General features: G+C 35.6%; 1 long non-coding RNA gene across 1 annotated transcript in view; it reads left to right on the forward strand.

Annotated features, from left to right (window-relative positions):
* LOC106170902 (uncharacterized) overlaps nucleotides 1-9,249 on the forward strand; it is a 73,059-nt gene extending 63,810 nt beyond the window's left edge. Inside the window, exons 3-5 of the long non-coding RNA XR_015334238.1 lie at nucleotides 3,131-3,339; nucleotides 3,734-3,818; nucleotides 4,337-9,249. This is a non-coding gene — a long non-coding RNA (uncharacterized LOC106170902). The remainder of the gene's footprint in view (nucleotides 1-3,130; nucleotides 3,340-3,733; nucleotides 3,819-4,336) is intronic.
* The last annotated feature ends 1,222 nt before the right edge of the window (nucleotides 9,250-10,471 follow it).

The following is a 10,471-nucleotide window of genomic DNA, read 5'->3' on the forward strand; positions in this document are numbered from 1 at the left end:
CCTTCCAAAATTAAAGAGTACCTGGTACAGCCACTTTCTGGTCCTAGTGGCATCGCAGGGTGCCTGCGGGTATACCGAACTCTAATGAACACCGAGCTATAATGAACCAGAGGCACACCTGCAAAAAAAAAAACCCTTCAAAGCTGCTGCCAAGTTTTCTTCACCATATTTGCCTTTCTCAGACTTTTCTCTTATACATTCTCGCCATTTTATCTGTAAATTACTAGTCGACAGTCTACTAGAAAGTGGCATACAACTTTTCAGACTTTCTTATCAGATTTATTTCTATATTAAAGATAAACAAATATAAAAAAAATAAATTCAAAAGTTGGCGCAGCATTATGTGCTCGCCTGCGTTATTTTAACTAATAAATAAATGAGTTAATAATGATATTAATTAATGATATTAATTCCAGATAGTTTGGAGCGAAGGGATATGGCTTCAAACCTTAGACTGCTTTCGGCTCCCAGGCTACGTATGTTAGAAAAGAGTATTTTTTAAGTCACCTCAAGACTTAATAAGCTCTGGCCCTGGGCTAGGATGGATGTCACCAGAGAGAAGAAGCTTGAATTCTGACAGTCTTATATGTTCAACAGTCAACATTTGGAAAGGAGTTACTACAAAAAACTCAATTACTACTGACATCTCAACATAGCATTCACAACCTAGGTAGCTTGCTACATATAACAGTATTCTAACACATTCACTTATCACCATAAAACTTGTAACGTTTTGGTTCAAACACGCCATTCGTATATACAGAATTTATTTTTCAGTACTGCTGATAACCTCATATTTTTATTTCATCAATATGATAAATATTTTATGTGAACCCAATTCCCAATTACAAATATTCAATAAGAAATATTCTCCAAGGGGTCTATATAGAGGACATTCTAACAAGAAGTGCCTTTCGCACTCGACTACCTTCTAATTACAAAATTGACAAATTCTTTGATCCCTAGACTTACCTCTGTGTACCTTTTTCAATTTCATCAATACCTCTGTGTACCTTTTTCAATTTCAAGTTGATGATTTAAACATATGAATCGTGCTAAAACTGATATAGTTAGTTAGTTAATTTTATTCCCACTAACAAGTATTACATGACACGGGCCAAGCATTATTACATGTGGGTTTGACCAATTGACTTTTTTCTTTAATATTTAGTGAAACAAATTTTCTTAACTCTAGCTAACAGTGAAGGGACACATCAAGCTCTGCTAGTATGAGTTCATTGGGCATCGACATCCTTACTCCCAGTAGGATCTTAAAAGCTGACAAGAACATAACGTTGGCTGATATAGCACCACCACACAGCCATGCCTCACTGCTGTACAAGAGAGCAGCTTTGAGCACCTTCCACTTTACTCAAAATGGAGAGTCCTGGTTCTTCTGTATGAATGCAGGGAATTTGCATATATAAGTGTGATTGCTTGCTTAGTATGTGTTCTTTCACAGAGGTAGACACTTTGCCATCCTGGCTAAACACAGCGCCAAAATAAGTGTAACCGAGTATCACAACAAACATCTACTGCATCTCAGAAGTATCAGCTTCTTTATTCCTGTACATACATATGCACCAACGTGACAGTGTGAGTTAAATGACCCCAAGAATACTTTTGAGCGGGTAATTTATATTTCCTGCTCACGTGACTAACAAAGCTCACATGACTAACAAAGCTCATGTGACTGCCAAAGGGGCGGGAATGCTTTCGTAATAATGTTTAACCCTATTACACAAGTATACAATTCACAATTTTCCACTTTAAAACCTGGTACATGAATTGTTGCTTGCGTCACAGTTGATTACCATAAACTGTATCTTTACAACTAGATTTATCAAATACTGTAAAACATGGTTCAATAATGAGATCATGCTTAATTAACTTATATACATCTAGTTTCATATTGTTAGACATTTCATTACACCACTACTGGAAGTCAATATCCATGTACCTTTGATGAAATTCCTTTTTAAATAAACTTTCATTTCCCACTCCTTGATTAATCCAGACTGCATGTTCCAAAACTACATCCATAAAAAAGTTCTCTACTTGTAGAGCCCAGCAATTCTAAATTTATTGAAAAGATGAAAAGAAATGCAATGAAGCAAAAAAAATGCTTTTCAATGGAAGTAAAGAGATGAAAGTGAGGATTGACGAAGTTAGTATGGGCAAAGAAACTCGTGGGTTGGGACATTGACCAATTGGAAACTGAAACATATTAGAGATTGAAGAAAGAAAATAAGGAACACAACAGACTGAAAGTGAGGAACATTACTGAGAGCAGGATAGACTGAAAATAAAATACAAGTATCAGAGAAATAAATTGACTAACTGTAATTACACAAACGATCAACAAAGTAATCAGCATGCCACTCGGTCTCCTTTTTATGTACAGACACATGTGTCTGTACATATAGCCATCATCTGCGTCTGTCGTCGCCGTCGCCGTCGGCGTGCACTTTTACCGATAACACGATAAGTGGAAAACTGTTTTTTCTTTTGGCTTGAAACTTACAGAACTGATGAATATTCATAATACGCAGGTCAAGTTCGAAAATCAGCATGATCGGGTCACTTATAGGGAATTTATGCTGTTTTTTCACTTTTTTCAGCATATATGCAGCACCGATAACACGATAAGTGGAAAACCATTTTACCTTTTGGCTTGTTCAAAAATAAAATTATTCTGCCTCCCAAAAACTCCCAAAACTGAGTGTTGCATTTCTTTTTTCCTTGAGTATATTTTCTTGCTTCTGTTAAGGATAAACATTTAGGTTAATAAATGAAAGAACAGAGAAATATTAATAGAATCTCAGGAGGCACTCTCAAAAAACATAGTTATTGCAAATATGACATTTTGAAACGAAGCAAATTTATAACTATACACCTTGTCTTCTGATGATGATGTATATACTGACCAAATTATTAAATGTTTCTCGAATGTCCAGATTTTGATGTCAGTCTTGCTTGCATGGGCTCAAGATTCTCTCCGAGCATTTCATAGCAGGCATTTTGTAAAAAACCATGGTGATGTTTTATACATGGCTTCAATGGCAAAACACACCGAAGACATCTTCATGACCAAGACAAGTGGTTGACTGGACTGTCTTTTTATTTCCAGTACCTTTCTGTACAACATGGTGGCTTCAAGGCAACAGCTGGCTGCATGGACATGGCTTTTTACAGGGAACAGACAGTTAAAGACCAGCAAGAACATTCCTGTAGCCTTCACCTCATTCATTGATATGTAAAACATGGGATGTGGCAAGTTTTGGGACAATACAAGTGGGACAATACACAGCCAGAGATGGGACGGCAATCTTGAGGATGGTAATCATTATAATATTACAGTAATATATGACTGTCAAATAAATTGTAAGGTCTACTCGGAGGGAACCAACAAATTTTTTCTACAATGATTCTTTTCTTGACTCCAAAGTTTGAAACAATTTATGATCTCTTGCAACTGTAATGTTTTCTCATTTTAACAGTATCATCCAGTAAGACATTATACACATGAAGGGAGTTTGTTTTCATGTTAGTGAATCCATTATCGGATCCATTATCGATTCAAACATTAGCAATTAACTACTGTTGAAAATACACTGAAAAGCATGTAGCACAAAGTTACTTTTTCATTTAGCTAAAATGCTAAAATTTATGTTTTGAAAAATTGATCTATGATATTATGTAGTATTTGTATCTTGTTTTTTCCTACTTCAAGGAGGTCCAACATGATTTGATAGTCTTCTAAGCAGAGGAGGAAGTTACATACAGAGAATTCTGGAGATTTTCAAGAGTGGATGCAGGTAGTTTCAGTAGTTTGTCATTTTTCAGTTGACAAAAACCTATAGTTTCAATATTTAAAAACCTTGCTGTTTCAAATTGTTAGTGAGATGATTGTGTGGAACATGTCTAGGTACGTATACGTTGCACTCTAAGGGCCCATTCGCAATATGAAACTACCATTCTACAGAGATAGTCCATGGGGACTCTCGCTGAATGCAATCAGAGTAACATACCTCTTCCTAGCACTGAGTAAAATACAGAAAAAAGCTGGTGATTATACGAGTTGGTGGAAACAATTAAAATATATTTCACTGTGTGTTAATCTGATTGCATTCAGCCAAAGTCCCTGCAAAGTTGGATCACTCTACATAGAATGATAGTTGCATTGGGAATGTGCCCGTTATCAGAATAGTGGGCAAGTCCACTTTTAAGTTTTTCTTTTTTTTTTTTTTTTTTTTTTTAATGAATGAATGAATGTATTGTGTTCATGTTATGCTAACAAGAATTCTAATGGGGCGCTACACTATTTCCTTTTCAGCTGGCAGAAGAAAAGGGATTAGATTTATCAAATATTTTGACTTTCATCATTGGACTGATGGACATGCAGGTTCTGGGGTTATGGCACCAACTGGTAGTCGCATTTTCTGTTACTATGGAATTCTTTTTGCATGCCTACAGAAAGTACTGGTTTTGTGTGCACGTGCATTGAGCTTATGATTACCTTTACTCGGAGGCGAAAAGCACCTCAAAAACAACTATTTGATTTGTAGGACTTCCATGTAGCTTTTCTATCACTACACATATTATGGACTATGCTATTGAAGTCCCATACACTGACCATACTGTCAACGCTATATCTCTGTTAGCATTGGATCGAGATTATTATCACGTTTTAGTGCACTGGGAGTACTTGTGTGTGTATAAGTACGCGGGCAGTGATCAAGAACTTTCAAATGAGAAGTTCAGTGAAAAGGAAACAGTCATATAGGTATAAATTATGGCAGTCTGTAAACACTGACATTTGAAAAATTTTTCATTTGACATTTACTGAAATATGCTTGATTATGAACATAAACAATACCCTTAAAGAGTACAAATAATACTTTTTTAACAGAACAAGAATATATGGTAAATAGTGAAAAGTTTATTTGATATTTACTGAAGCATGCTTGATTATATACATAAACAGTATCTTGTAAGAGATACAAATAATATTGTTTAACAACATTGGTAAGACTATATAGTGTAAATTATGTATGAGATTTAGGTATTCAGTTTGTTCACCTGGGGTCGTATTCTCAAAAGGTTGTAACTTACAAATTCTTGTAACTTTTCACGTAAGTCTGATCATTTACATAAGTTGAAGGTTTGTAAGTTACAAACTCTTGTAAATATGCACGTAAATTTAAAATTGCCTCCGACCTGTTAAAAGTAAGTTGTAAGATACAAATTCACGTAAATAGTTACAAATTGTTGTAAGTTACAAAGTTATGAGAATACGGCCCTTGGCATATAGACAACAAGCTGGCAAAGGATACTGTTGACTCCTTCAGCTCATGAATATATATATGGTTGGAAAAAAATAGGCAGTGGGAGCCAGAGTGGATGTCAGGATAATAATAAACAGGTAAAAGATATTGACATTTGAACAAGCCTGTTCAAAACTATTTCTGGGAAAATTTTCAAATCCAAAATTATCCAAGATGCCTATCTGAACAGAAGAGAAGTTACTTAGTCTAAAAGGCTACATAAACTGTGCCTTTCTTTGCATTTTTAAAACTGTTAAAACTCTAAAACATAGCTGAACAAAAACACGTAATGCAATACATGATGTCTAGTATACTGGTATTTATACATAGGCAATATAAAAAATAGTTATGAATAGGTAAAAATTTTAAGAAGAAATAATGGGAATCATAATTATTAACAATGTGATTTACTTAAATTAATTTTCTTACACACACAGGTGGACAAATAAAATACACACACACACACACACAACGACCCATGCATGCATATATTATACAAACAATTCAACTTGTCTCTGTAACAATTGGTAAATATATGAAGTACGATAATTTTAATTAAAATACAATAAAACATTGAATGATATACATGATGATTGTTACATATACCTGTACACTGATTCAGATATAATTATGTATAATAAGACAAAGGTACTCACACATCAATGCACATGTACACACTCACCTTTACAGTATATTGAAATTTGTTACAATTACAATAACTGTTATGATAATTTAAAACATATCACCACTAGTAACTATGCATAATCAACTCAGCATGTCTTTACAAAATACAAAGAACATATTTTAATGAAAAATATTGAAATAAAGGAAATATTTCTACTCTAAGATATGCATCAACCTAGCCAACGAGCAGCTGCACCAATATTTCAATGAGTATACCTTTGAGGGAGAACAGCAGGACTGTTCCGCAGAAGAATCGCCATGACAGATATATTGTTTATCAGTAACAAGCCCACTGTGGACCTGTTTCTGGTGGCAAGGTCAGTACTTTTGTATTCTATGAGGTCTTTTGGGTTACATTTTATTACTGAAGGCAGCATCCATGGGCGTAAATAGGCATACGCACGGATGCACTGTGCGTACATTTTTTTGGCCAACCATGATATTATTTTATATAAATTTAGTGTATTTTTTACGGAATATAAAAGAAAATCCACTGCTTATTAAAGTCACCTGTAAGTACAAATCCTCTGTATCAATTGTATAGGCACAATTGTTCTGCCTTTCCCCACCCCGTCATGCATACTTTTATTGAACTGAGGTAAACAATAACAAGTCCTATCTTAATCGTCCATCTAGTAACTGGAACTTCCTTTACCTCTAAATTGGAGGGTTCAGTGGCCCTCAACTCAGGTAAAAATCTGCCTGAGTGTTATTTTCAAAGAGCAGCTCCCGCAACCTTGGGGGCACTAGATAAAATCTGGACACCAGGTTTAATAAGGAGCTAGAGAAACAAAGGAAGAATTTTTCCTGCAAAGCTTCAAATAATTTTGACACGGACTTGACCCAGCTTACCCCTCCAAACTAACATGGTGACATGGGCAATTTTTACAAACAAATAATTAAACTTAGATGTATCACAGCTCTGTCGTGTCGTACAATTGGTTGTTTTTAGGAGCCATGCATCCACATGTAAGGTGAATGAAACCGTATGTTAGTTCAACTCAGAGGTGGATCCAGGATTATTCGAAGGGGGTTCCACATATGCGAAGCTAGACTCCTTTTTATGTACAGACACAGATGTGTCTGTACATATAGCCATCATCTGCGTCTGTCGTCGCCGTCGCCGTCGCCGTGCACTTTTACCGATAACACGATAAGTGGAAAACTGTTTTTTCTTTTGGCTTGAAACTTACAGAACTAATGAATATTCATAATACGCAGGTCAAGTTCGAAAATCAGCATGATCGGGTCACTTATAGGGAATTTATGCTGTTTTTTCACTTTTTTCAGCATAAATGAAGCACCGATAACACGATAAGTGGAAAACTGTTTTACTTTTTGGCTTGAAACTTACAGAACTGATGAATATTCATAATACGCAGGTCAAGTTCGAAAATCAGCGTGATTGGGTCATTTTTAATGAATTTAGGCTATTTTTTCTCTTTTTTCAGCATAAATGCAGCACCGATAACATGATAAGTGGAAAACCATTTTACTTTTTGGCTTGAAACTTACAGAACTGATAAATATTCATAATACGCAGGTCAAGTTCGAAAATCGGCATGATTGGGTCATTTTTTAGTGAATTTAGGCTATTTTTTCTCTTTTTTCAGCATATATATACAGCACCGATAACACGATAACTGGAAAACCGTTTTGGCTTCTGGCTTGAAACTTAGAGAACTGATAAATATTTATAATACGCAGGTCAAGTTCGAAAATCAGCATGATGGGGTGACTTGTAGGGAAGTCAGGCCTTCCCAACTACCAGACTCGGCACCTACGGGTCCAGTATAAACCGGTTTATCAGACCACACTACCCGTTTTCAAGGTGTGTGTCAGATCGCATTACAGAGTATCAGCCACCACACCGATTTTGCCTGGTGCGCGATGTGATAGCAATGATCCTAAGCGGGGTTGGAAAGTAGTGCATCTCATCTAGATTCATGCGCTGCTGCAATTTTCTCTGTTTATGCTAAAATCTGACAGTACCGCAATTTTTAACATAAAATTTAGGTTCGGACATACTAGCCATTGATGTTTTGTAAATAAGAACTTGCAAACTTATATATTAATTTAGAAAAGTAGACCTAATTTTGATAGCAGAAGCATATTTTCGTGACTACCGGGATGGGCGAGATTGAGGGCAGGGGAAATCCTAGAGAGGGGTGAGAAACGTCCATTGTTCTCGTCAGCGAGGCTGTCCTTTTTCAAGGTTTGTACGCACGGACAGAAAACTTATGTATTGTGGGAACGTTACTAATGAAGCCACTGGTAGTACTAGTAGATATCAGCCTGTAGTCTTGAACAAGCGCCTCGATGACGAGTGAACAGTTGTCAAAAACAAAAGACCCAGGTGTGGTAGTTCAACTACTGTTGATGCGTGCCGCAACGACCAAATCTAATTGCTCCTCAAGGTCACAAAACAATTTAACCGGTACTGACGGCTAGGCTCGTCTTAATCATATAAGTAGCGCGTTTCCACCCCCTGATTGAGGGAGTCGTCTGTTATATTCATGCGACTCCTACTTGACGAAAACGAGGCGCGATACCCGGATGACAGGTAGGCTTACAGAATTTGTGATAGGGTATGATACTCTTTTATGCGATCTGACACACACCTTGAAAACGGGTAGTGTGGTCAGATATACCGGTTTATTCTGGACCCGTAGGTGCCGAGTCTGGTAGTTGGGAAGGCCTGGAAGTTATGCTGTTTTTTTTTACTTTTTTCAGCATATATGCAGCACCGATAACACGATAAGTGGAAAACAGCTTTACTTTTTGGCTTCAAACTTACAAAACTGATGAAGATTCATAATCCGCAGATCAAGTTCAAAAATCAGCATGATCAAGCCATTTTTAGGGGAGTTATGCTATTTTTTCACTTTTTTCAACATATATGCAACACTGATAACACTATATAAGAAAAACAGATAGGCCAATTGTCATTATACTTACAGGAGTGGTCAATCTTACTAAAATGCAGGTTGAGTTGGAAAATCAGCATAATCTGGCCATTATTTTAGAAGTTATGCTGTTTTTTCACATTTCCTCAGATTCAATTCTTAAGCATGTTAACAGTCTCATTATTTAACTAATAAGATACGTAAAAGTGTTTGTTTGATATTTCCTGCATCTTTACAACATTGTTAGTTGATTATGTAAAAATGATGGTAAACTTGATATCGTGTATTGTGTAATAAAGTGTCAAAAATGGAAATAAACTCATATCATATCATATTGCAGTTTGTTAGATTCAATCGTCAACTATGTTCAGAATCTCAGAATGGAGGAAATTGGACATTTAACACTGTTCTATTGATATTTTTCCCATCTCATCAATTTTCTTAGTTGGTCATATAAAAATGGAAGTATACTGTTTATTTTGTTTTGTTTAAAAAGTGTTAAAATGGAAATAAACCCATTTCAGAACAGTGCTGTCTTTTTTACAGTTTGGCATTTTTAAGATGTGACTTTGAAGTTCCATGAGCCTGCAGATCTTTGCTAGTCACATTTTCTGAATATCCATGATACTAATATTTTATGATTAAAAATTGATGGTCATTATGCTGTAAAACATTATGTAATATTGCATCAAAATTTGAAGAAACCCCTATTTTGGGCACTGCTCCCATGATGACCATTTAAGGAAAGTCATGTCACTTACTGTTCTCAAACTTACAGGAAAGAAACATGGGACTAAAATACAGCTTCAGTAGGCAATGCAGTCTGTTTGGTAAAATTTTCTGGTAGTTAAGCAGTTTTTTTGTGAAAATTTAATTTTTCACATATTGGCATTTTCAATGTATGACTTTGAAGTTCCATGATCCTGAAGACCTTTGCTTGTCACATTTTCTGAATGTGCGTTATACTAATATTTTATAATTAAAAATTGATGGTCATTATGCTGTTAAACATTATGTAATGTTGCTTCAAAATTTGAAGAAACCCCTGTTTTGGGCACTGCTCCCATGATGACCATTTAAGGAAAATCGTGTCAATTACTGTTCTCAAACTTACAGGAAAGAAACATGGGTCTAAAATACAGCTTCAGTAGGCAATGCAGTCTGTTTGGTAAATTTTTCTGGCAATTAAACAGTTTTTTGTGAAAATGTAATTTTTCACATATTGGCATTTCCAAGGTGTGACTTAGAACCTCCACGGGCTTGAAGACCCATGCTAGTCACATTTTCTGAAAATTCATGACACTTATATTTTATTATTAAAAATCGATGGTCATTATGCCGTTAAGCATTATGTAATGTTGCATCAAAATAGAAGAAAACACAATTTTGGGTGCTGCTGCCTTGATGACCATTATGGGAAAACTGTGTTACTTATGACTGTCAAACTTTCAAAAAAGAAACACAGGACTAAAATGCAGCCTGAGTTGGAAAAGCAGTCTAATTGGCTTCTTTTTCTGGAAGCTATACATTTTAGTGTAATATTCATTATCTTTT

Source organism: Lingula anatina, chromosome 4 (genome assembly GCF_051362555.1).
Source record: "Lingula anatina isolate TDL-2025a chromosome 4, LinAna3.0, whole genome shotgun sequence".
Taxonomy (NCBI): domain Eukaryota; kingdom Metazoa; phylum Brachiopoda; class Lingulata; order Lingulida; family Lingulidae; genus Lingula; species Lingula anatina.